The sequence below is a fragment of the Spinacia oleracea genome, chromosome 6 (assembly GCF_020520425.1).
Source record: "Spinacia oleracea cultivar Varoflay chromosome 6, BTI_SOV_V1, whole genome shotgun sequence".
NCBI classification, from domain to species: Eukaryota; Viridiplantae; Streptophyta; class Magnoliopsida; order Caryophyllales; family Amaranthaceae; genus Spinacia; species Spinacia oleracea.
The window spans coordinates 50,300,100-50,328,096 of record NC_079492.1 but is presented as its reverse complement, the minus strand read 5'-3'; the positions used below and the strand labels follow the sequence as shown (position 1 = coordinate 50,328,096).

Genomic DNA, 27,997 nt, shown 5'->3' with positions numbered 1-27,997 from the left:
CGGACCATGTGAAGAGAACAGAGCCTTAGTAGGCATAATGCTGGGTAGGAAATCTCATGTACACAATGTCGTCGATCAAACGATTCAAATTGTTATAAGAAGATCCACCTACATCCACAGCTTGTGCGGCTAACTTAGCCATATGATCCGCCCTTGTTATGAACTCGTCTCTTCGAGTTCCCAATAGATCTTTGATCATCTCCTCCACCACAACTCTATTAAATTTATCCTTATTCATGTCCACTCCAATCTTCCAAACCTCGCTAACAACCCTACTATTCACTTGTTGATCCACAAAGAATGGCCAACAAAACATAGGAACACCACCAACAATACTCTCTAACGTCGAGTTCCAACTACAATGTGTCAAAAACCCGCCTATTGCTTCATGCCCTAACTAGACCTGGTTATTGGACAGGGTAATCCAATGGATATAGGGTTAGGGTCAAATTAATAGGGCTTTTATTAGTCAGGGCTCTTATTGGACAGGGCCTTTATTGGACAGGGTCATTATAGGGTCAAACTTATACTACAATTATTTTGAAAATTAAAATAGTAATGATACAAAAAGTTACGTGTATAGCTTCGTATTCACTTGTACTTGCACATGGCTCTTTTGTTTTTCATTTTTCATTGCTCGTTTATTGACCCGCCCACTAATGACCCGCTATTGACCCGCGACCCGCTTTTGACCCGCCCATTATCGACCCGCTAAAAAAGACCCTTTCAATACCCGACCCTCTTTTGACCCGCCCCGACCCTGACCCGACCCGCCCGATAACCAGGTCTAGCCCTAACACCTCTTCTTGTGGTGCCCAACTCAACACACAACCTCTTTCCTTTGTTCCCTCTACAACCTCAACCAGCACAACCGCCTCTTTGTCGTAGTCGTCGGTTATCGAACCGGGCCTTCAAACCCATAAAAACCTAGTCTTGCTATTTAACAAACCATACCAAATCTCCATGAGTTGGTCCTTTGTCATGGAAGCAAGGCTACCAATTCTCACAAAAATGACCGATTTTTGAGGTTGTGGATCGAGCCATTCCAAGCATTGTCTATCTTCTTGCCATAGACTATTCGAAATCGACTTGGTTGGTTGTTGTTTTAACCTACACTTGAGGTTTAAATGGAGAGGTCAAATGTTGTACATATTTGGACATAAAGCTAGTAAGTTATGGAAGTAATCACTTCAAGTTCATCAAAGGTGTTGAGTATGTGCCTTTGAGATTTTGGGAAATTCTGTACTTGGTTGAGTACGAGTTGTATGATAGGGTTTTTCGGGTCATAAGCCCGACAGAAGCTTGAAAGATCGCGCCGTCTTAAGTAAGTTTCCATTCCTGGTACACTTGTTATTGCTGCATCTAACTCATCTTCTTCTACATACATATGAATTGAAAAATGGTTTAAAGACCGAGCTGAGACTGTTGATAAAGATTTCTAACATAAGAAGAAATTTGACTTTGTGAAAGTCTACTTTCAGATCCCCATATAACATATTGTAAATTTGTACGCAATTCTTTTCTAAGTAAGAAGAGTGCCCTTTAAAAAGCCGGAATCTCACACAGGTCAATCTGACTAAATTAACAAGCAATAAACTCCCAACAGAATAGGGGTAAGGGAACCAACCCTTGCCCTAGTAGGCCAAATTGATTGTACATACAACATCCAAGCTATGAGATACAATACCTACCATTATACCAATTATTATCCTATGTCCCTTTTTATTTACGCCATTTGTCATTTTAATCTGTCCTCAAAAAATAGTTCAATTATTAAAAATGATCATCCGACCATAACTTAACTCTCACGTAAAATGCATTTGGTCCTGTCTTTTTGTCTTTTCTCAATTCCACTAACCCAACTCTTAATAAAGCACATTTAAAATATGGGGCAATCAATTAGAGACGAAGGAAGTCTAGTACCGAAACACATCTTAGATTCTTAGTTGTCTCATGTTGAACAAGAGAAGATAAAAAAGCAACCCGACCGTCTAAATTTGAATCATATATACTATGATATACTTGGCCTTTGTAAAAATGAAACATTATTAACACTATCGCATTGATTAACCTTGAATTTATATTTAGATAGCTAGTTTTATCTGAAATTAGTTCTTTTGTTGTGAAATTTGTTCCTAGAAAATTATTTTGCATTAATGGAAAATGGATGGAAAACATTTTGACAATAACCTTCATGCATCTACTCTCTTTTTCTCTGTCACTTTTCTTGCAAGTAACTAAAGAAAAGAAATCTAGTTTTAAATTGTGTTTTTATTTGAAAAAAAAATTCATGGAAAATCATTTTTACTGAGAACGTTTTCCGGCAAGCCAAACAAAGCGCAAGGCTCCGTTTGGTAGGGTGTAAAATGTTTTCATGAAAAACGATTTTCCCCTTTTCAATCATGTTACTATCTTTGGTTTGGCACGGGATGAAAAACAATTTTCCCTAACTCTCTCAAAAGGTGGAAAAACATTTTCCATTTGAAAGATAGAGAAATCACTTTTCTATCTTAATTTACTCCTTTCCTCCTTACCTCCGTCTTCCTTTTTACCATCAAGCTTCACTCATCTTCTCCCATTTTTCTTTCTTCTATTAAATTTCTTGTATGGAACCAAACAAAGCAAAATTAAGTTTAAAATTGCGTTTTTCCTATAAAAAGGTTTTCCATATAAAATCATTTTTCGCTGAAAACGTTTTACGTCAAACCAAGCAGAGTCAAAGAGTGAAAATGAGGTGGAACAAACCTACAGCTTGGAAAGGAAGGTGAGCAGCTTGAATCATGTTAGGAGTATAAAAGAAAGTCGACAACAAGGACTAATTATCTCAAAATAAACAAGCTGCACCTTCAACTCTTTAGCTACATCCACCATACACGCATAAAACGCTTCTGCTATAATACATGTCACCGGTTTTTTCAAACAAGGTTCCGTCGAGCCGAAAGCCAGCACCTCCCTGAGCCGGCTACCATCAGCTTGAGCCTGAGTCTATAGGGAGTTGGTCAATTCAACTATCCCAGGGGGATTATTCTCATCGGGTCCTAGCCCGTCGGGCACAGTCTCAAACCGTAAGTGAGGCCCGTAAGCGAGGCACTACTAATCAAAGGTTTCAACAATCTACAAATTCTTCAACCTTATTAGTTCTAACCGAGTTGTTTTAACCTTAAAGGAATAAAGACCTAATCAAGAGTTTAATGACTAAAAGCTCCAACTAAAACCAAGAATTTACATGCTTTACAAATTTTAAACATAAAATTGTATTTTCTAGTCCAACCGGAAACTTACAAATTTAATTAAAATTTAAAGCTCACATAAAAATAATTTTAAATCCCTTTATATTATTTTCAGTTGATTAAAATTAATTAATTATAATTTTAACAAGTTTTAATTTTATTAAAAAAATTAGTATAAAATAATTTATAATAATTAAATTAATCAAAATTAAATTCCGAGAAAAATTAAAATTACGAAATTTAATTAAAATCGACGCTCAACCGAAAATTAAACGAACGACCCAACGTGCCAAGGCAAGGCCGTAGGCCGAAGCCCACACCTCGCCCAAGCAAGCGACACAACAACGCCCATGGGCCGCGTGCACAAGTGCAGCGGCCGTGGCCTGCTTGTTGCTGATCGAGAGCACAACCATCGCAGGGGCTGACGCGAGCAGTGCTCGCTTGCGCTTGCTTTTCCAGCCATGCCTCTTTGCCCTTCGCCTCATCGCTCACTGCACGCGACGTGCACAACACTGGCCGAGGCCTTACGTTCACGTTCGTGCTTGCTCGTCGCCTAGCATCGTGTGGGCGACGAGCTCCCTTGCTTGTCATCGCACGCCCGTACTATTGCAACACCCCTTAAGGGTAACACTTAGCTTCCATTGCTTCCTGCGTGCAAGTTTGTGAACGATTTATAAAAATCAAACTTTTATATTCAAATTTAACGACAAATTAATAATTAATTCATATTAATTTCACTAAATTTAGGCAAAAAAATCGAAAATTTATTATTCAAATTAATTTCCTATTACATATTTGCATAGGTATTAAAATCTAGGTCATACAATTTTAAAATATTTCAATTGTAACAAATATGGTGGTTTTAATCATAGGATCCTAATTAAATTATCAATTAATTATGAAAAAAAAATCTAAATTATTTAAAATTTAACCAATTAATTATAATTACAAATTAGGTTGTATAATTAACAAAATTAGATCTTAAAATTGTTAAACATATACAGTAGGTCAATCATAGATTCAAGATTTACATGCAAGATTCGCAAATACTCCGTATTTAATTTAACATCATAAAAATTACAAATTTTGCATTCGAAAAACTAAAACCTCCGAAAAGTCATAGTTGGGCTTCGAATTTGGGAAATCTCGGTTCGAAATCAAATCTTTGATTTTTTTTCAGAATTTTAAAACGTCGTTTACATGCGAAATTCACTAGAAAAACATAATATTTCGACCATTATTGACAAAAGTGCCGAAAAATCCTGCGAACATATTAATCGCACGAATTTGCAATCAATTACATTCACGAAATTAATCACCCCTTTAATTCATTGAAAATTTATAAAATTTAATCCATGTTAACTATAATTGATTATGGAATTAATTAGAGGCTCGTGATACAACTGTTGGGTTATGAATAATACAATAATATAATTCATGCGGAAAAACCATAAAGCCAAAATCCAAATTAATTGTCACATAGTCAATTAGCATAATTTAGGTTACATAAAATGTGATGCGTGCCTTCCCTAGCTGCTCCCGAACCGAACAAGAACAAGTCTTTAGAGCCCCAAACGTAGCCCCCCCCCCCCCTAGAAAGTCCACAACACGTTCAGATCCACCTTAGGTTTAACCAACTAGGATTTTACTTAAGGTTTTATGTATTCGGGTTAGGCTATATTATGTTCTCCCTTGAACACAATGAGAGTAAAGAATATGATTTTCAATGTGATAAGGAATTTGAGTCTTACTCGGAAAAGAATTACCAACCCTACTAGGATTGAAATTTTTATCCAATTAGAATTGTAACATTAATTAAACTCTTAATTAATTCAATTCCAGTAGGACTAGGAATACTTAATCCAAGGTTACTTGGGAATTAAGAAATCAGACTTTTCTTGGAGCCCAAGACGAAGCAATCCAACGCACCCACAATGGGACACGTGTTAGGTTATGAATAATATAAACAATATAATTCATGCGGAAAAACAATAAATGCAGGAATCCAAATTAATTGCCACAAAATCAATTAGCATAATTAGGATACATACAATGTGATGTGTGCCTTCCCTAGCTTCTCCCGAACCGAACTAGAACAAGTTTAGGACTCCAAATGTCGCCCCTCCGTAGATAGTCCACAGCATGTTCGGATCCACCTGAGATTCAATTAACTAGAATATTATCTAAGGTTTTATGTGCACTCGGAAAGCTTATTATTAATTTTAGGCAAATTATTAAATTCTTTCTTGAACTTAATGTATGTGAATACTTATTGAATTGCATTATAAATTCTGATCATGAACCACATATTTATAGGGTAGAAATAACGGAGTTAGAATTCTACTAGGATTCGAATAACTAAATCCATTAGGATTCTAGTTAATTTATATCATTAGAATTTTACGTTTAATCAAATACCTAATTATTTCAGATTTAACTAAAATATCCAATTTAAGTAGAATTAGGAAAACGCGATTACTTGACAACGAAGTAATCCTAACCGGCCAAGGTAATGGCCGTGTAGCTTGCACTGGCCGCCACCATGCGCAGCCCGCAGCACGCAGGCCCAAGGGCGCTGCTGCTTACTCGCTGGCCCAAGGGCGCTGCTGCTTACTCGCTGGCCCAAGGGCGCTGGCAGCATGCACGCGGCCCACTTGGGAGCTGCTGCTGCTCGGCCTGCCTTGCTAGGCCTGCTCTGCGCGCACGGGCTTTCTAGGCGATGGGCCTGGCTTTGTGTTGAGCCTTGCGTTTTGCAAGCTCGTCCGTCGATCGTTCGTACGTCGCGCTTCTGATTCGTTTTCCGATTCGAACAAATATTTAATATTTTCGATTCCGGAATTTATTTCCGATTCGAACAAATATTTAATATTTCCGATTCCGGAATTTATTTCCGATTCCGAGAATATTTCCGATTCCGGTAATATTTCTGTTTCCGGCAATATTTTCGATTTCGGCAATATTTCTATTTCCGATAATATTTTCCGAAACGTAGGATGTTTCCGTTTCCGGCAACATCTACGACTTGGTTAATATTTATATTTCCGTCATGATCCATATTTCCGTTTCCAGTAATATCATCATTTCTGGAGCATTCTATATTTTTCATTTTGACGATTTCAACACCCACTGGAACCGAGATCCGTCGTTTCTGAATGTTCATAAATAGAGTATTTAATTCACTTAAATACTTGATCCGTTCACGTACTATTTGTGTGACCCTATGTGAGGGGGTCGAAAAAGCACGAGGCTAATGCGTGACCTCGTCCCTCGTGGGTGTGACGATTCTTTTATTCAATCAAGTGTAATTGGATTTCCTGTGAGTATACACCCAATTGACTAGTAATATAGGAGTCGTCATTTAGTTTTTAACGACAATGAGAAAAACTGACAAAACCCGGTTATCGTGACATAAAGGGAGTGCAATTATGTTTGACCACGACGGCCGTAGGTTCCCTTGTGATCCCTGGTGTGGGGATCTCTCAACATACACCCGCAAGGTAGAGATTGAGGGTTCGGGGGACTGTAACTACCGAGAGGAGTACTTCGCTCGTCGATAACTCCAGAGGCAGGATATCCTTACTAGCCCAGCATAAATAATTGAAGGGACATGCGATAACTATTAAACTAATCTGAGTTTATTTTAGCAATATGCAACATATAATACTAGATCGATCGTGATTATCTGATTTAAATAGTATTAAGGGACCTAGCATGATAATCCAATTTCCCAAAAATATTATATTTGTTAGGCGTGATAGAACAATCAGATTTAGTTAGTTTAACAGTTCATAAAAAGGGCGAGGAAAGCGATTAAATCATCGAAAAAGGACACATTTCGACGCACCCTTGAGAGGTGCGTCACGGTTCTCAGAAAACTAACCACTTTGACTTTGCTATTTCTCCTTTTTATTTAACGAATCTCAATTATGGGACAGGATACGTTCTGTTCGATTTATGGATCGATTGCGGCAGAACGCGTGAACAATTTCGCAGCATGAGCCTTAGGCTAAGGGTTGGAGTCAATACTCAGAATATAATTGTGTGTTGTCCTTTTCACGTCGAATTTGGGGCTGTATTTATAGAGAAGAGTTCGTGGAAAGATAGAATTGCAGAGTTCTAATCCACAAAGAATTAGGAAAAAACACGTACCCAGGTATTTTCAGCGCCCAGGCCTGGGCGCCGAAGATTTCGGCGCCCAGCTCTGGGCGTTGAAAATAGGACCCATGCAATTTCAGTGCCCAGGGCTGGGCGTTGAAATTGATGTTTGGGCTGTTTTCTTAGTCAGATTCGGATTCCTGAAATCCGTAGTGTTTGAGACTTAATCGAGTCTTTTAGTGCGTATCAATTTCATGACGGAATGCGTCTGGGCCCGTTACAAACTCTAGGCTCGTTAGGATTTTAATTAATACGTAACTCTTATTCCCGAGTCATATTAGGAATAGGATTCTCGCAGATTTCTATCTCATTTAGGATTTATGTTGGAGTGCAGCACCTAATTCTGACAGGTTTCTATCTTTTATGACTTGCCACTTTTAAAAGCTACCCTTTACGGCAGTTACTATTTTTAGCAGGTTTCTATAAATAGCAGGTTTCGGGTGAAATGAAAAGGGGAATTGAGATTCGTTATTTTATAGGAGATGCGTTGTCAAGTGGAGATTTATGTTTTCATCATCGAATCTTTCCCTTTCGGGAATGGGGACAAAAGTAGGTGTCTACAGTTAGCCCCCACTTTTACTGAGTCTTGGAGTAAGACGATTGTCAAAGTATTAGACGGAGTGCGTCACACAAGCCATGGTGTATGTGACCTGTTTTGCGAGGGTCTCACGAGCCCTCGAGTGATAACATTTGACTTAAGGGTCATCACTTGAAATGTCGACAAATCCCTCACGTGTCATTGGGATTTGTCTACGGATAGTATAGAAACTCCCTCACTTTGTCATTGGAAGTATCTAAAGAGGCGTAGAAACTCCCTCACTTTGTCATTGGGAATAGCTACAGATGTTTTCGAAATCAAAGCTATAAAGTGTAATTGGGCCTGGCCAAGCCCAATCACGAGGTAAAAATGTTTTTAAAGATTCTCATTTTCAGGGCTAGCCAAACTAGAAAACCCCCTTGTTTTTATGGGACGTAAAACGAAGGAAAATCCAGCCATCGCTCTTTTTTGGAAAAAAACGGAAAACCAATCCTTTTAATTTTTGGAAAAGGGAAAACCAGAAAAAGTTATCGCTGCAGCGACTAAGGACCTGTGCGGTTAGTGGCGCAGACCCCGCCGGCTAAAGATGGCGAGCCTGTCCGCTAAGGGTGGACACCCCGTCCGATAGAAGTGGACGAATCTGTTTTGAAGTTTGTTTGCTTTTTTTGAAAATAAGGACCTACGCGGCTTGTGACGTAGACCCCGCCGGCTAAAGATGGCGAACCTGTCCGCTAAGGGTGGACACCCCGTCCGATAGAAGTGGACGAATCTGTTTTTGAAATTTGAAAATAAGGACCTACGCGGCTTGTGACGTAGACCCCGCCGGCTAAAGATGGCGAACCTGTCCGCTAAGGGTGGACACCCCGTCCGATAGAAGTGGACGAATCTATTTTGAAATTTGTTTGCGCTTTTTGAAAATAAGGACCTACGTGGTTTGTGACGTAGACCCCGCCGGCTGAACATGGAGAGCCTATTTTGAATTTGAAGACTTTATTTTTCGAAAACTGAGGACCTGCGCGGCTAGTGACGCAGACCCCGCCCGCTGAAGGTGGGCGAGCCCTGTCCGCTAAGGGTGGACGCCCCGCTCGCTGGAGGTGAGCGAACCTGAATTTGTCTTTTTGATTTGGGATTCTCGTGCCGCGGTCTTGGCTGATTGAGGTGGACAAGTCCCTATTTCATTTTTTTCTTGTGATTTCTCTTGAGAATTTCTTTTCATTCATTCTTGCAGGAGCGAATTCTTTCGAGGGATGCTCGGATTTAGTTGCAACCTGAATGTGGGTTGACAACGTGCTTAGACGGACCATTGTCTTGTGGTCATCTTCTTTCATGGTTTTGAGCTAGTCTTTTGTGGCTCAATTTTGCCATTACCTGGGTCCTTGATTAGGGCACTATGTATAAGTGTCAATGGCGACCTTTGTCTTGATATCGTAAACCGGTTTTATTTTTTTGAGACATCCAAACACGGAACTTTGTACAACGTAGTCTGGGAATATTGTTTTAACTTTGCATACTTTTTTTTGAAATATATGTTTTCTTTCGAGCCCCCAAGCATTCGTGCTTGACGGTCATTTCTTGTCAAAGAGGTTCCTTGGGGATACGCATTTTGTAATGTCCTTGATCGTGTTTTGGGATCGTGCTCGTAAGTGCGAGCGATCTTTGTAGTGGTGTGCTATTCTTGACAAAGTCGTGAGGTGCGACTTTCAGTAAGGAAATCGGTAATTTTCGAGTCGAATGGATCCGGCAGGCCCCAATAGAAGTTAGGGCCTTTTTTTTTTAGCCTGGGTTCATTTTCGGCGCCCAGGCCTGGGCGTTGAAATAATTCACGCCCAGGTGGGGCGTTGAAAGTGTTGTTTGGGCTAGTCTTTTGATGACACAGTCGGCCTCTTGTTCATTCGTTTATTTCACTTGGAAGTTCTATGTATTCGCTTCTCTTTGTTTTTTCTTTATTTTTAGAACGTGATAATTTTCTTGAGAAGCCGTAGCCTATTGGTGGACTATGGTGCTTGTCGCTTTGGGGCGATTATTTTAAGGAACTGTTGCTCTTTAAGGCGTACAGTTATTGCAACAGTTGGGCGAGTCTATATGGCCCGAGGAACATACCTTGAGGCGTAAGACTTTGATCGCTCTTGTATATTTTTTTTTGAATGCGTTCATGAATGATGATATGTATGTGCGAACGAGTGTTCATAGAATGGCCGTTGTGTGCGGTCCATTAATCAGTTTGCTTGAATCATTTTTTTTTGAGAAATGAATGATTGTGAATAGTTTGCTTAGAAGCTTGATAGGGTTCAGGCCCATTCATGAAGTGGGCTCAAACATCGTGCCCTTTCGATTGTTCAAACATTTGCTTCGAGACCCCTTTTTTATTATGGTTGTTTTGTAGCTTGGAGCCCCCAAGTATGCATGTTGGGATGCTTCCTTTTAACGTACGATTTTGTAGGTTCTTTTGAGAAAGATGCCTTGGGGTTCCGCTCGTGTAGGTGCGAGCTATCCCTTCCGTGGTAGGTAATGTTTTGCTACCTTTAATCCTTAATGTAGAAGTCGTGTGGCATGCATTTTGAATTTGGGCGATAAGTAGTTTTTTTGCCTCTTTTACACATGCTCTTGGTCGTGCCCGCATTAGTGCAATATGCCTTACTCCTTTTTTAGACTTGTGCCGTGGGACGGTTGAACTTATGGTGCGACGTAGGCTTGTGTGGCCTAACGGCGTGTCTTAGAACATTCCTCCAGGCGTTGGGATATCATTATTATTTTTGCATTGGAGTACTTCATCATGCCTCGTTCAGGTGTTCGAACAAGTGTAGCATCTTCTGCGTGGGTTTGCACGGCTTATTACTTCGTTCGATGCGAGGATTCATAGGTGTTTCTTCCCTTTTTTCTTTTATCTGGGCAAAACTTGACTAGCAGAAAGATTCAGCGCCCAGGCTGGGGCGTTAAAGATATCGGCGCCCAGCTCTGGGCGTTGAAAATGATTTCTGGGTATATTTTGACGGTTCTTATCCTTGATTTTTTTTCTTTTGCTTTTGCTTTTGGAACGAGGTAGACTGTGTAACGGGCGCTTGTAGGGCGAGCGTTATGTGCAGTGGTTTGATCGGAGTTTTGGTGACTCGCGATTTTCAGTTACCTTTGTTAGTGGGGTGACTTTATATATTCTAAGTAGTGCTTAGAATCTGGGAGGGGTTGTAGCCATTCTAAGGTTTGTTTTACACGATTAAAGCTTAGGATTGAGCCCCTATGACATATGTATAGCATTAGCGTCGAGAATTTGCGATGAAATCGTCATTTCGAGCATTTTTAGAGTGTTTTTCTCAAGCCTCCAACGTTTTTGTGCATTCATGGTGACATGGATCATGAATAGTTTGAACCAGACCCGTTTTAGTGCGAGGCACGTTCGGGTAATGATTTGCTACTTCTCTTGTAGATGTCGTATTGTGCGACATTGCCATGGTCAAGGTAGTCACATGTTGAAGTGTGCCTTGACCAAAAGCTAGGTGCCTTTCTTTACCCATAATCATGTTTGGAAATCTTTTGACTTACTTGTAACATTGAGATAAACGCATACTTAGCTTAAACCAACGACACTTTATTATGTTCGAAAAAGTCTTTGAAAATTATTTGAAAGTTATTTAAAATCTGAATCCCACTGTGTACAATCCGAGGTGTCCTAAGTAGGTTGACTTATAGAAGGGTTCGTACAGGATTACATGAGTGAATCAAAAATACTGTTACGATTTTTGGAATGCTGTCTAAGGATTTGCTGGAAGCCAGGGTGCAGGCGTCAAGATATACTTGTGTCCGTTTGGCATATGCTTTAGGCTTTTAGGGCTATCTTTTCCAGAATTGCGGGAATATAAACCGTTTTCAAATTGACTTAGATTTACTTGGTGTATGTCTGTACAAAAGGTCAAGGTATATTTAGTTCTTTCCCTAGATCTTTCATTTCAATTTTTAGTCCCCAATTGCTATTATGTCTTCCCATTAATGATGTTTTTAGATTTCGATTTTAGATGCCCGTGTCATATTCCTGAGTAGGGTGAGCCTTGGTTAGGTGCCAAGTCCTATTGACAATGTCTGATTTTTTTCAAAGGGGATTAGCAAGCATTTGAATTACCATAAACGGGTGCCCTGAGTTCGAAGGAACGATGGGGTGATGCCGTAGAACAATCCTCTTTATTGCAAGCTTACTGCTTTTACTACTTGTCGGCGACTATGACTGTGTCTAGGGGTGAAAGAAGGTCTTTAAGCGAACGACTATGTCTAGTGGTGAAAGAAGGTCTTTAAGTGAGTTAGTTCGCTTTAGGGAGGGTCAAGTCGAGTACTTTAGAGGCCATGAACGCTTGTGCTAGCCCCCATTCAATTGAGGCAAAGCGATCTTTTTGAGTCTTGGCTAAGTGCCTAGGAGTGTGAGTGCTCCTTCTGGCAAGGGTACGTGCCCTTATTATTTTTCGATGTGTGCTTATTAATTTTGGCATCTTGATGACTTGGATTCTTCCTTTGACTTAAATTTTTCATTCAACTTGGATTGCAAGTAATCAAATTTCAATAAGGGACTCTATTTCTTATTCTTGTTTTTCTATAGGCTTTAATATTTTTGCAAATTGGTTGGACCGAATCATGGATTGCCTACGTATCCGCCTTAAATAGATTTAATTTGGAATCAGGTCTTGCGTAGTTCTTAGCCTAGAAAATGGTTTCTTAGAATGCCGAATTCGATAAGTATGTTCTGAGGTGAAAACATATTATTTGAAACGGTAGAATAAATGAAGTTTGTTATTATTTTAATCTGCTGCTTTGCCGTAAGCCAAAAAAATTTTTTATATTTTTTTTTATTGAGTACATGTATTTCTTTGGTGGTACGTATATCTGAATACGTGTTGTACCCCTCCAAGTGTTCGTTATTTTTCCGTGCATGTGCGGATAAAATGACGAGCACTTCTGGACAAATTTTAGCAAGCAGAGAGATTCAGCGCCCAGCCTGGGGCGCTAAAGGTTTCGGCGCCCAGCTATGGGCGCTGAAAATGACTTATGGGAGGATCTTTTTGGTGCGCTAAATGCTTCTTTTCCTTTTTAGACGAATTTTTAAACGCGCTTTGCAAAGTTTGCTTTTTTATTATTCATTATTGTTTTGTACTTTTCATTTGTCTTCTTTTTTTTACTCGTGACTCAAGACGGTTTGAAAGATGGGTTGAATGAGATAGGATAATTTGTATAGGTATTAGTCGAGCATGAGGATTATATCTGCTAGGACTCACAATTTGCAGCCTCAAGCTAATGTGATGAGTTTGCATCAACCAAGGCCAATGCGTAGCATGGGGACGGCTCAAGGGAATATCAACAGGATGCATTCAAGCAAGTTATATGGTCATTATGCTAACGGTGGTGTAATAATGGGTTTGGGCTTTGGAAATAACGGGTATGACGCACATGTCAATGGCCGTGTGTGGTTTGCGGTTGACAACAAGTTCAAGAACAAGAGTCGAGGTAATGGTTTCTTGGGTTATGGCAATGAGAACATGGATGGGTTAAATGAGCTGAACAGGGACCCCAGAGCGAAGGCGTCTAAGAGCATAAGGATTGGAAAGGGTAGATATCGTAGAATCTTATGATTTGGATTGGTTGACTCGATTCTTTTCCTTCGTTTACTTGGGTAAATGTTGCACTTTGGGAGGTACGGGATAAGTATTCCATGGCTCGTTCTTTTCGCTCTCCCTTTTTCTCTCTCTTTTTAAGTATTTCATGGCTTGCTCTTTTCGCTCTCCCTTTCCTCTTTTTTCCTTTTTGCTTGGGATTTCTCCCCAACATAAATCCTTCAATCAATTTTTTGTTTGGGCTAAAAGGTAGATGGTTGTGGTCTTTGAGTCACGAGGCGAGACTGAGTGAGCTTCGTTTGGTAGGCCTATAGTGGACCTTTAACTTTAGTAGGCCTAGGGTGGACCTTTAGCTTTAGTAGGCCTAGGGTGGACCTTTAAATTGTCTTTGCAAGCGTATCTAGTTGTTTCTTAAAATGTGCAAGTAGCGTAGATTCAAAATGTTGTTTTTACCTTATTGAATTTTAACGAAAGAATTACATCGAAAATAATTTTTTGCTTCTTTTCAGATTCCGGTTTCTGGGATTTAATTGTAAGTTATGATTTAGACTCAAACTTTCATTAATCTTTCTGATTATAACACGTGTATGAATACAAGGAGGTGGCCTAGACTCAAAATAATGACATGGCGTAAGCCTATAATACTTGACCAAGCGACTCTCAGACTTAGGCTAATTAGACCATAACTTTCGTTGGTTGACACTTTAGATTTTAACCCTTGGGTGTTCATTTGTCATGCGCCATTTTGCTTAATGTTGGCAAGGTAGTTAATTGGGCGAGATTTTTATTTTTGCAAGACTAGAATCATTAGTGCGGCTTCTCTCTAAGTGTGTATTGCTTTTACCCCAATGGTAGCCTTATGGCATGCCGATTTGGGTATTTTCATGGTTGGTGATGTTGCATTCATGGAAAATCTTTTAGTCCGTACTTAGTAGTATTTCAAGGAGCGAGTGACTCGAGAGGACTATGATAGTCGTGACCCAATGTGATCATAAGCCTTGAGGCCATTAATTTTTCTTGCCAATGGTATTGACACCTTAGGTTCACTTTGGGGGTTGTGCGACTATGGGGGAATGATTTTCAGAATGTGACTGTTTCCAATTTGCAAATACTATAATATATTCTTTTTATTGGTGAGAGAGAGCATTGAGGCCGTGGATACCTAGCAAGGGATGACAATTACATATGGGTGCTCATTCATTTAAATGTTAGGAAGGGAGACTCAATATGGTTTAACCTTTTAGCTTGCAGAACGACACCAAGTATTAGGACCGATTCTATGGATAAGACAACTAAGACTTAGGATTTAGATTGTACTTCGGCATAACCTAGTCTAGACTCGGTTTTATTGAACATTATTTTTCCTTGAAGACTCCATTTGAACATTATTTTTTGAATACTTTGTCCATGTGACATTCAAGGTCGTTTAATTAGCATGCTCGGTTTTGGTGCCGGGCATTGTCGTCATAGGAGGCCTAACAACGACACAAAGAGTTATTTTATATTTTTTTTACAAGTCGCTTTTAGAATCGAGTGCCTTTTCATACGCCCTCGCAGCAAATTTTTTTCGAAAAGTTTTTTTTTGCTACGTATATTTTTTCATTCGCGGGCACCGAGGCTGCTGTGCCTGACCAAAAGGCCAGGCAACAACTTCAGCGCCCAGCAGTGGGCGTGAGAAATTTTGGCGCCCAGCCAGGGGCGTTCAAAATGCGTCCCTGGCTGGTTCTCGTTTTCTGTTTGCGTATACTTTTGTTTTTGCGACTTTAATTTTGCGTGCTTGCCTTATAACGTCCTTTACGCGTTGTGCAGCGTTTGTGGGATTCGTTACAGCCATCCCGAGCGTCGCTTATATTTGTGGCGATCGTTCGGGCTTGCGGAACACGTATTTTGGTATAACTCTTTGGCCAATTGGTTCATGAATGTTTGGGCAATTTTTAAGGTCGTTGGTTTTCTAGCATTATTTGTCTAGCATTATTCGTACGCACAATCATAACATAGTCACATAGTTCGTTACACATAACTACATTACAAACATGGATTTGAAAATTAAATATGTCACGTAGTTTATGATAGGCTTCTATGGGTAGTATTTGCGCCTGGCTTGGTACCGCTTCTATCGTAGATCCAACACATGCCCCGGTCGAGGTAGTGTCTTCAACAGATGAATTTCGCTAAAGAGGCCAACCCGCAAGTGCAAGCCAAGGGGGCATGCAGGCGAGAGGGACCCAATGAGCGAGCGATTGGGTTCGGGATAGGTGTACTACCTGCACAAGTACCGAGTGGGCAACATGCGCGGCGTATGCACCCCCCTATTGGCGAAAAAAGGTATCCTTAGTCCCAACTCCCGAGGGAGCCGAGATTCGTTATGCAGTTCTGCCCGTTCACATTAATATGCTGATTTTCAGGTCGTCTCAACTTGATGGGGAAATAAACGCGGGGTAGGATCGTTTCACCCTTCGGCTATTTTGATTACCTACAAGCACGAGTATTTCCTTCACTGTCCCCAGTGGAGTCGCCACTGTGAGGGGGTCGAAAAAGCACGAGGCTAATGCGTGACCTCGTCCCTCGTGGGTGTGACGATTCTTTTATTCAATCAAGTGTAATTGGATTTCCTGTGAGTATACACCCAATTGACTAGTAATATAGGAGTCGCCATTCAGTTTTTAACGACAATGAGAAAAACTGACAAAACCCGGTTATCGTGACATAAGGGGAGTGCAATTATGTTTGACCACGACGGCCGTAGGTTTCCTTGTGATCCCTGGTGTGGGGATCTCTCAACATACACCCGCAAGGTAGAGATTGAGGGTTCGGGGGACTGTAACTACCGACAGGAGTACTTCGCTCGTCGATAACTCCAGAGGAAGGATATCCTTACTAGCTCAGCATAAATAATTGAAGGGACATGCGTTAACTATTAAACTAATCTGAGTTGATTTTAGCAATATGCAACATATAATACTAGATCGATCGTGATTATCTGATTTAAATAGTATTAAGGGACCTAGCATGATAATCCAATTTCCCAAAATTATTATATTTGTTAGGCGTGATAGAACAATCAGATTTAGTTAGTTTAACAGTTCATAAAAAGGGCGAGGAAAGCGATTAAATCATCGAAAAGGGACACATTACGACGCACCCTTGAGAGGTGCGTCACGGTTCTCAGAAAACTAACCACTTTGACTTTGCTATTTCTCCTTTTTATTTAACGAATCTCAATTATGGGACAGGATACGTTCTGTTCGATTTATGGATCGATTGCGACAGAACGCGTGAACAATTTCGCAGCGTGAGGCTTAGGCTAAGGGTTGGAGTCAATACTCAGAATATAATTGTGTGTTGTCCTTTTCACGTCGAATTTGGGGCTGTATTTATAGAGAAGAGTTCGTGGAAAGATAGAATTGCAGAGTTCTAATCCACGAAGAATTAGGAAAAAACACGTACCCAGGTATTTTCAGCGCCCAGGCCTGGGCGCCGAAGATTTCGGCGCCCAGCTCTGGGCGTTGAAAATAGGACCCATGCAATTTCAGCGCCCAGGGCTGGGCGTTGAAATTGATGTTTGGGCTTTTTTCTTAGTCAGATTCGGATTCCTGAAATCTGTAGTGTTTGAGACTTAATCGAGTCTTTTAGTGCGTATCAATTTCATGACGGAATGCGTCTGGGCCCGTTACGAACTCTAGGCTCGTTAGGATTTTAATTAATACGTAACTCTTATTTCCAAGTCATATTAGGAATAGGATTCTCGCAGTTTTCTATCTCATTTAGGATTTATGTTGGAGTGCAACACCTAATTCTGACAGGTTTCTATCTTTTATGACTTGCCACTTTTAGAAGCTACCCTTTACGGCAGTTACTATTTTTAGCAGGTTTCTATAATAGCAGATTTCGGGTGAAATGAAAAGGGGAATTGAGATTCGTTATTTTATAGGAGATGCGTTGTCAAGTGGAGATTTATGTTTTCATCATCGAACCTTTCCCTTTCGGGAATGGGGACAAAAGTAGGTGTCTACACCCTACGGGTTCAGTCAAGAGTAAGATGCGGATTAATAATATTAATTCCACTTGAACTGAAGCGGCCTCTAGCTAGGCATACAACTCACTTAATCTCACTGAATTATTAACTTTTATAATTAATTAATACTGAACCGCATTTATTAGACTTTAGCATTGAATGCATACTTGGACTAAGGGCATTATTTCCTTTAGTCTCCCACTTCTCCTTAGGGACAAGTGTGCATTGCCTAATTCCTTTGTTGCTTGATGCTTGCTCAAGAACATAAGGTAAGATTAGTCATCCTTATTATGTCCATAGGTATTTCTCGGTTTCAGAGTTCAACTGATCAAATAAAAAGATAATCATAGCCTATGATTCATCTGAGCACGGCCACGCATTTTTCGGTTTCTATCTCTCCGAGTGGCCTTGTACATCTTTCAGCATCTCATCCCGATTTATGGGAGGACAATCCCAATCTTGTGATCTTGAGGTTAGACTTAGTTTGATAGGTGATTACCTGAGCGTTGCCGTTATAGTCTCCTTTTACGGTGCGACGCTTGACAACGTCAAAGTAACCAGTTCTCAAACAAGTAATCTCAAATCACTCAGGTATTGAGGATTAGTGTCTAATAATGTAATGAAATTTACTTATGACAGATTATCATCTCTTACAGTAAAGTTTCATAGGTTTGTCCGATACTAATCTTCTAAAGTAAGTATCTATGCAAATGATCGCGACATTGCCATGTCCACATAGTTCAAGAAACAGAACTACTAGTCATCTTGCATTCTAGTCGTCTAGCGTTTTCTATGCGTCCATCTTTATAGAAAACATCCGACCAGAGACCATTTTTCAACTTTTGACATTCAAGTTCACTTGAAGACATTTCTTAGTCACAGGACTGGTCCTGACAGTCTATCTTGAATATATTGTCAAATTGAAAGGACTCATCATTTAATACTAAACCAAGATTAAATGGATATATGAAAATACATTTCATATATGATAAATGTTCAACCCCAATGTTCTACAACCATGGGCCTCTAACCCATCTTTAAAACAATTAATGGAATTCAAAGCTATGCTTGATTTCCAGTGCAACAATGCGAGTGTTGTTTCTCACTTGTTGCATAGGTTTAGTTATCATGGCTTGTCAATCTTAATATCCTTTTCATCGAATGTTCTTCGAGATAGATGATAAGATCTTTTGAGTATGTTTATTTTGTGATCTAGTCTTTCTTGCTACAATAGTGGTTCTACGCATTCTGCAATGAAGAACCATCAAGTCAGCAGACATGTGATCCACCCAAGTTCAGTGAAGAACTCTTTAACATAAACACTTTTGTTTCATTGCTTCTCAGGTAATAATTACTTTTACTTCAACTGTATAGGTTGCTAGTGAGGCTTTGTTTGGATTTACTTATCCAAGCAGTTCATAGATATGCAGAAGACTTTCCAACTATATCTTAGAACATAGAAATTAATATTTAATTTCCCACGCAACAACTCATGGTCTTTAATCCATGTTGCCATTTTAAAACACGATGCTCTATAGCTCGTCCTTGCCTATGGTTAACTCCAAAGGGAGCTTGCTTAATCCTTTGCTAGTGTTTATGCGTGTAGTATCAATTATTTAGCATTTCTTCATTTCCTTGAATCAAGAACTAATCTTATGTACCTTTTCAAGTACCATAAGTTTTTCTTGATCTCAATCTAATTGATCTTCACTTAGATCAATAGAGATTGGTATATATTCGTCATGACTAAAGCCATACGATACATTTTTGGCGATCCTCATATTATATCATACATGATAAATTCTTTTGCAGAATTATTCTCAATTGAATTCTATTCATGTAACTTTAGCTATCCAATTTCAGTAGATACTGAATCCAGCTAAATTCTTTGACATATAATATAGGTGAAAAATCTCATTAGATTCTTTGATGTTTAACTAAGTAAATGCTTATACATAGTTCAAACATTCATTACTTAGATTTATTCAAATGGGTCGAATATCTCCAATGGAGTCTTTCATGTTTGATTTAGTAAATTCCATTACTTAATCCAAAACAATATTCTAAGATCTTTTGAGTATGGATCTTAATACCCAGTATGTACTAAGTTTCGCCTTGGTCCATCGTTGATGAATAATTCCAAATCTAAGTCATTAGCATTTGAATGTTATTTCACAATAGAGAGATATGCGTGTGATACACATAAGACCAATAAATTTTTATGTACTCCCACTAAACTTCTTATATATCTATAAGAATTATGTACATTTTATGAAACTAAAGTACTTATTAGTTTCACTAAAATACAGTTCAGATTCCCAATTGCTTGCTTAAATTTGTACTTAGATTTCATAAGCTAGCTTTCTTTTCAAGTATTTATTTTGATCCATAAATCCTATGACATGTCATGTACATAGTTTCTTCCAACATTTAATTGAGGAAGATGTTTTGTCATCCAATTGCCATATGTACTAATATGCAATCATTGCTTGATTAGACTTGAGCATTACGATTATGCATGAGGTTTCAACACAATCCACGTCGTGAATTTTCTTGTAACCTTTAGCAACTAATCTAGCTTTGTGTGAATACACAATTTCATGTTTGATGGTTTTTATCCTTAAAACAAACTTGTAATCAATAGGTGTGTAACTATTCTTGCAAATCAACAAAATGTCAATTTTGTCATCAAAACATTGATTATGTTTTATAGCCTTTAACCATTTAAAACATTGAGTCTATATATGGCCTCTAACCATTTTAGGGAATATGGGTTTCGTCATATCTTTCTTACCAGTCACAAACTCATTAATCTACATAATAATAGTTTGACTGCAAGTTGTAGGTTTCTTCACTATCTAATAGAAGAATCTCATAATTTCAGTGATCTGAACTCTATGCCTACTTGGGTATAGAACATCAAACAATAGAATATCAATAGACACTTGAAAGTCCTTTGAATATTCTGTCCTCCTTGAAGCATTTGTAAAGTCTTCTAAGAGATGTCTATTCTTTAAAGCCACTTCTAAAGTCCTTAAAGAATAAATGTTCGGATTTTCTGAAGAACTTCTAAGAGCCTCCGGAATATCCATTTATGTTTGTTGTTCGCCTCGAAGAGCTTTCGAGGTCTATTTTCTCCCACTTGTCATTTTGGAAACGAATCTCCAAAAGGACACCATTTCGAGCAAACAAACATTATATTCTCAAAAATTCGTGGTAGAAACAATACCCTTGTGTCTCATTTGAATAAATCACAATGAAACATATATTATCTATACTTAGGCCTTAGTTTGTCCAATAGCAAACATTAAGCTCCCACTGGGTTTAGCAACTCTTTAGATATATATGTTATTGAAAAGATATTTTTAAATTACTTTTCAACAGCTTTGACGAATTTGGTTTAGTTTGGTGGTAGTTGAGCATCTTGTTTAGAAATTATAGGAAAATCTTTATGATTCATCATTGATGGAATCAATTACTAATTGAATTCGATCATTCCAATTTAGATATATCATATCTTATGGAGCTCGATCGTGAAATTACAACACACAATCATTGATGATCGTTCTTGACTTAAGTAATCATCAACATGATCTAACCTAGATCTTTATGATTTCTTGCCAAGTGGATTTTTTATTTTTGAATCTTTGAACTAGTCAAACAGATTCAAACTTATATCATATTGAATAAATAAACCAATATTCACTAAAATCTAGGTGAAATAATAAAGTCATAAAATATTTCTTTAGCTTTGAACTCTATTATCAAGCGTTATAACAATAGTTCATATCTTTTGTTACTTTCAACAAGTAAGACTAGCTTGTCTTGAATTAATCTAGAAATCAATCTACTTTCAAAAGTCCATCAAAGTATAGATTTTGAATGTTAACTTGTTAACATGGTCTAAGCAACAATGCCAAAGATTATTGGAACTCAAATCAAGGGATTGATTTGAACCTAGTAAGTTCTTTTTGTTAAAGAGTTGTTTGTTTTAATCAAGCATATTGACTCAACCTGTAAATTTACATTTCATTCAAATAAATAAACAAACATTGTTTTTGTCTTTCTTGAATGTGAGTCTTTCTGTGTTTGAAAACAGGAATTTAGGGTATGCTGAATTATGGAACAAAATAGCCATTAAGTTCCAGCCTTGAGAGGACCTATAACAAAATAGATGACCCTACAACTAATGTAGCATTTCCATGCTACATTTCCCACTTGTAGGTCATTAGTGTATCCTAGCTTCCATTGTTTGAGTTATTACCGAAGTAAGAACCTCAAGCGGTATATGATACCAAGGAAGTTTGATTGCTAGGTCACTTCTCTTTAAACATAAACTTATACGTAGAAACATAATATTAAATTCCTTTCATTTGTTTCTTGTTTTCCTAACTTTTTTGTACCCTTTCTTATAGTCTTAAGAATTGACTTCTCTAGTGTTGACTTCTCTAGTGTTGACTTTTATACTTTGTTAGCACATTATATATTTAGACTCAATTCTAAAATATTTTAGGTAAGTAAATCCTTTGCTAATAGTCTAGAAACCACTCTTGGTTGATAGGTACGTCTAAGAACTTATTTGGTAAACTATCTAATTTGCCACGACATAAAAGGACTCCTTACTCATATCGTTGAGTTTCACCAAAACTAAGATGTACTCACAATTATTTGTGTACATTACCCCTTTAGGATCAACAAGTAACACCTCGCTATGGCGGAAAAATATTACTTAGATTGATGTAAAGGTTATCCAAGTAAGTGTTATTTTGGAATGGCACCTTTTAACTCAATTTTTAAAGTTTGGAACTTAAGGCTCTTTCTATGTTGGTTAGATTTTAAGTGAACTAAAATCCTTAATCATGCAACATAATCAAGCCATAATCTCATGCATAATTAAGACATATTTAAAGCAAGAAATAACTTAAAGCATGCATAAGATATCAATGTGATCTAGTATGGCCCGACTTCATCTTGAAGCTTCAACTTCAAACTCCGTCTTTGAAAATGGATTGGAAACTCCGTCTTGAATTTCACCATGGGAGGTGCCATTTTCTTCAAATAGGATATGCTATAATTAAAACTAATTACAACTATTTGATGGTACGCAGACCATATTTAAAATAAAAACTTTGGTGCATTAGACCAATTTTACATTCAAATTAATGGTACGCAGACCATATTTTCTGTCCTATTTTGGCCATACTAGTCACTTTCCATCACCTGCAAAACAGTACATTTACAATTTACCATTCACCCATTCATTTATCAATGAATGGCCCACATAGCAAGTTAGTAGAAAAAATCATGCATCACATAAACATTTGCAACAACTAATCAAGGGTTCCAATAATCTACAAATTATTCAACCTTATTAGTTCTAATCGAGTTGTTTTAACTTTAAAGGAATGTAGACGTAATCAAGAGTTTATGACTAAAAGCTCCCACCAAAACCAAGAATTTACATGCTTTACAAATTTTAAACATAAAATTGTATTTCCTAGTCCAACCGGAATCTTTCAAATTAAATTAAAATTTATAGCTCATATAAAATAATATTTAAATCCCTTTATTTTATTTTCAGTTGATTAAAATTAATTAATTTAAATTTTATCAAGGCTTTAATTTTAGTAAAATAATTATTACAAAATAATTTAATAATTAAATTAATCAAAATTAAATTCCGGGAAAAATTAAATTACGAGATTAAATTTAATTAAAATCGTTTTCAACAGAAACATAAACAAAACGGCCCAAACATACCAAGGCAAGGCCTTAGGCCGAAGCCCAAGCCTCGCCCAAGCATCAAATCCGCAGCGCTATGGGCCGCGTGCATGAAGCAGCGCCTAAGGCCCGCGTTGATGTGGCCGAGTGATGCACCATCGCAACGCACAACTTCAAGTTGTGCCTGCTGCTCGCTGCTTGATGGCTGCGCGCTGGGTAGTGGCATGCGCAGCGGCATGCGAGCTCCCTTGCTCGTATGCTGCTGCCTTGCCTCGTGCCTTGCGCTACGATGCATTCCTGCCTAATTTTGCTCGACCATCCACACGGCACAGGCCATTGCCTGTCGCGCATGCCTTGCTTGCTCATTGCCTCGTACCGCATGGGCGACGAGCTCCCTTGCTCGTCATCGCATGCCCGCACTATGCAACACCCCTTAAGGGTAATACTTAGCTTCCATTGCTTCGTGCGTGCAAGATTGGTGATCGGTTTTATAAAAATTAATAATTTTTATACTTTAATTTAATCGACAAATTAATAAATCATATTAATTTCATTAAATTTGGGCAAAAGTCGATAATTTATTATTCAATTTAATTTCTGATTACATTATTTTAGGGATTCAAATCTAGGTCATAAAATTTTAAAACTTTTCAATTTTAACAAATTTTATGGTGGTTTTTAATCATAAGATCCTAATTAAATTGCCAACTAATTATGAAAATCAAAACAAAATCTAAATTATTCGAATTTCAACAAATTAATTACAATTACAAACTAGGTTGTATAATTAACAAGATTAGGCTTTAAAATTGTTAAACATATACAGTAGGTCAATCATATATTCAAGATTTACATACAAGATTCGCAAATATTTAATTTAACATCATAAAAATTACAAATTTTGCGTTCGAAAAACTAAAACCTCCAAAAAGTCATAGTTAGGCTTCGAATTTGGGAAATCTAGGTTCGGCGACAAATCTTTCATTTTTGTCAAAATTTTAAAACGTCGTTTACATGCAAAATTCACTATAAAATTATAAGATTCCGACCAGTATTGACAAAACTGCCGAAAAATCCTGCGAACATATAATCAAATAATCGCACGAATTTGCAATTAATTGCATACACGAAATTAATCACCCCTTTAATTCATTGCAAATTTATAAATTTTAATCCATGTTAACTATAATTTATTATGGAATTAATTAGAGGCTCGTGATACGACTGTTAGGTTATAAATAATATAAACAATATAATTCATGCGGAAAAACCATAAAGCAAGGAATCCAAGTTAATTGCCACATAGTCAATTAGCATAATTAGGATACATACAATGTGATGCGTGCCTTCCCTAGCTGCTCCCGAACCGAACAAGAACAAGTTTAGGACTCCAAATGTCGCCCCTACGTAGATAGTCCACAACACGTTCGGATCCACCTCAGATTCAATGAACTAGAATATTATCTAAGGTTTTATGTGCAATCGGAAAGCTTATTATTAATTTTAGGAAAATTATTAAATTCTCTCTTGAACTTAATGTATGTGAATACTTATTGAATTGCATTATAAATTGTGATCATGAACCACATATTAGGACTCTAGTTAAATTAAATCATTACAATTTTACGTTTAATCAAATACCTAAGTATTTCAGATTTAACTAAAATATCCAATTTTAGTAGAATTAGGAAAACGCGATTACTTGACAACGAAGTAATCCTATCGGCCAAGGTAATGGCCGTGTAGCTCGCACAGCCCGCAGCCATGCGCAGCCCGCAGCACGCAGGCCCAAGCGCGCTGCTGCTTGCTCGCTGGCCCAAGGGCGCTGGCAGCATGCACGCGGCCCACTTGGGCGCTGCTGCTGCTCGGCCTGCCTTGCTCGACCTGCTCTGCGCGGGCGGGCTTGCTGGGCGCTGGGCCTGGCTTTCGGCTGGGCCTTGCGTCTTGCAAGCTCGTCCGTCGATCATTCGTACATCGCGCTTCCGATTCGTTTTCCGATTCCGGAATTCATTTCTGATTCGAACAAATATTTAATATTTCCGATTCCGGAATTTATTTCCTATTCGAACAAATATTTAATATTTCCGATTCTGACAATATTTCCGATTCCGGTAATATTTCCGTTTCAGGCAATATTTCCGATTTCGGCAATATTTCTATTTCCGATAATATTTTCCGATACGTACCATGTTTCCGTTTCCGGCAACATCTACGACTTGGATAATATTTATATTTCCGTCATGATCCATATTTCCGTTTCCGGTAATATCATCATTTCTGGAGCACTCTATATTTTTCCTTTTGACGATTTCAGCTCCCACTGGAACCGAGATCCGTCGTTTCTAAATGTTCATAAATAGTGTATTTAATTCACTTAAATACATGATCCGTTCACGTACTATTTGTGTGACCCTACGGGTTCAGTCAAGAGTAAGCTGCGGATTATTATTATTAATTCCACTTGAACTGAAGCGGCCTCTAGCTAGGCATACAACTCACTTGATCTCACTGAATTATTATCTTGTATAATTAATTAATACTGAACCGCATTTATTACACTTTAGCATTGAATGCATACTTGGACCAAGGGAATTATTTCCTTCACCACGTTGGTGCGTGTGCCTGCTTAGGCCCAGCGCGCTGCAGCCTTTCCTTGGCGGGCTTGCATTGCTCTTGTTGCCTTGCTTGCTCGGCGCGGCCCACGGTGATGTTGCTGCCTTGCTTGCTTGGCGCGGCCCACTGTGTGCTGATGCCTTGCTTGCTTGGCGCGTCCCACTGTGTCGCTGGCCCATCGGCTGGGCGCTGGTGCCGGGCTTCGTGCTCAGTGTTATGCGCTCGGTCTTTGCTTGTCGAGCGATGGGCCGGCTCGCTTGCCGGCTTGTCGCTCGTCGATTTTCCGATTCGTTTTCCGATTCCGGAATCCTTTTCCGTTTCGAACAAATATTTACGCTTCCGTTAATATTTCCGATTCCAGAAATAATTTCCTTTTCCGACAATATTTTTGATTCCGGTAATATTTCCGTTTCCGACATTATTTTCGATTCCGGCAATATTTCTATTTCTGATAATATTTTCTGATACGAACCATGTTTCCGTTTCCGGCAACATCTACGACTTGGATAATATTTATATTTCCGTTATGAACCATATTTCCGTTTCCGGCAATATCATCATTTCCGGAGTATTTTTTATTTTGCCTTTTGATGATTTCAGCTCCCACTGGAACCGAAATCCGTCGTATCCGAATGTTCATAAATAGAGTACTTAATGAATAATATATTCACTTAAATACTTGATCCGTTCACGTACCATTTGTGTGACCCTACGGGTTCAGTCAGGAGTAAGTTGTGGATTAATATTATTAATTCCACTTGAACTGAAGCGGCCTCTAGCTAGGCATTCAGTTCACTTGATCTCACTGAATTATTAAATTTTTAATTAATACTGAACCGCATTTATTACACTTAGCATTAAATGAATATTGGACCAAGGGCATTATTTCCTTCATAGCCCCACCCAGCTTCGAAGTTATCTCTAGCTGAATAATGTATATGCTGGGGGTAGGTATTAAATGATCGGGTAATGATGTAGATGATAGGGGAGTTTTAAGTGGGTATGATTATCGAAGTAAAGAGCGGATGAGAACAAATTTATGTTTGACATAGGTTATGAAAGGAGAAGAACGTAAATTTATATGTGTACCCTTATTTTTTTTTTCAATTAACGTAAATTAACATCAGCAGACCAAGGTTTCACCACTAGTGGTTTAGAATCAAAAATTAACATCAGCAGACCAAGGTTTCACCACTAGTTGACCCTCCTTGCAAAACTATGGAGCAATTCTCCATTGTTGTAAAACGAACCAAGTAGATTCCCTTCCCCACCTGTGATACTTTATCTACTCTATATTTTCCCCAGATTCTTCTCACATATCCCTCCATCACATTCTGGGGTGGGTTAGCACCAATCACATAACATACCACAGCTGACTCCCAATAAGCAATTTCATCTTTAATGTTATCAAAATCGATTTGAACAATTGGGGGTTGATTATTAGAGTCAGTATTATCAACATTGTCATCATTATTCACATCATTGTGTTTATCACATTATCACAGTTATTCAAAGAATCTAACAGAGTATTGTTATTCCCGCCAATATTTGAATGTGATCGAAAATGGGTACGAACATCCTTACCACTGTGTAATCCACTCAGTCACGCATTAAAGTCACCTCTGATCTATGATTGTTGCTGTAAATCTCTCAGGCTTGCTTTTGGGGTCAAAATCTGATTGGAATCGTCCAATTGATTTTCTGGGTTTGCCGAGTGCTCGGAGACATCATCTGAATCTGCCATTGTTGCACCAGTATCAAGCTTGGGATTAGGTCGGACCTTCTGTGGGACTGTCGTTGTCTTATTCTTGGACTTGCTTCCACCATTGTTGTGTTTCTTAGATTGCTTGCGTGTGTTTGCCATGGCGTAGAAGGAGGAGGTATCCTCTTCGAACCCTCGCAAGAGATTTTGTTTCTTAATAAATATTATAATTAAAAAGCTAAAACATTATAAAATAATTATAATTTTTTCAAAAAAAAAGGAAAACTCCGTATACGAGTTTTGAGTTTCTCGAGTTGAAGAACGAGTTGCAAGACTTAGGGGTGGCCACGAACTGATCCGAACTGAACATAACAAAGTACTACTCATTTAACTATTTGTATATCAGGGTCGAGTTCGGGTTCGAGCTCGGTTTGA

The 27,997-nt window shown here is 38.4% G+C and overlaps 1 pseudogene; it reads right to left on the bottom strand.

Moving 5' to 3' along the window:
* Window positions 1–25: 25 nt before the first annotated feature.
* On the bottom strand, window positions 26–27,724 carry LOC110787050 (7-deoxyloganetic acid glucosyltransferase-like; annotated as a pseudogene).
* Between the last annotated feature and the right edge of the window lie 273 nt (window positions 27,725–27,997).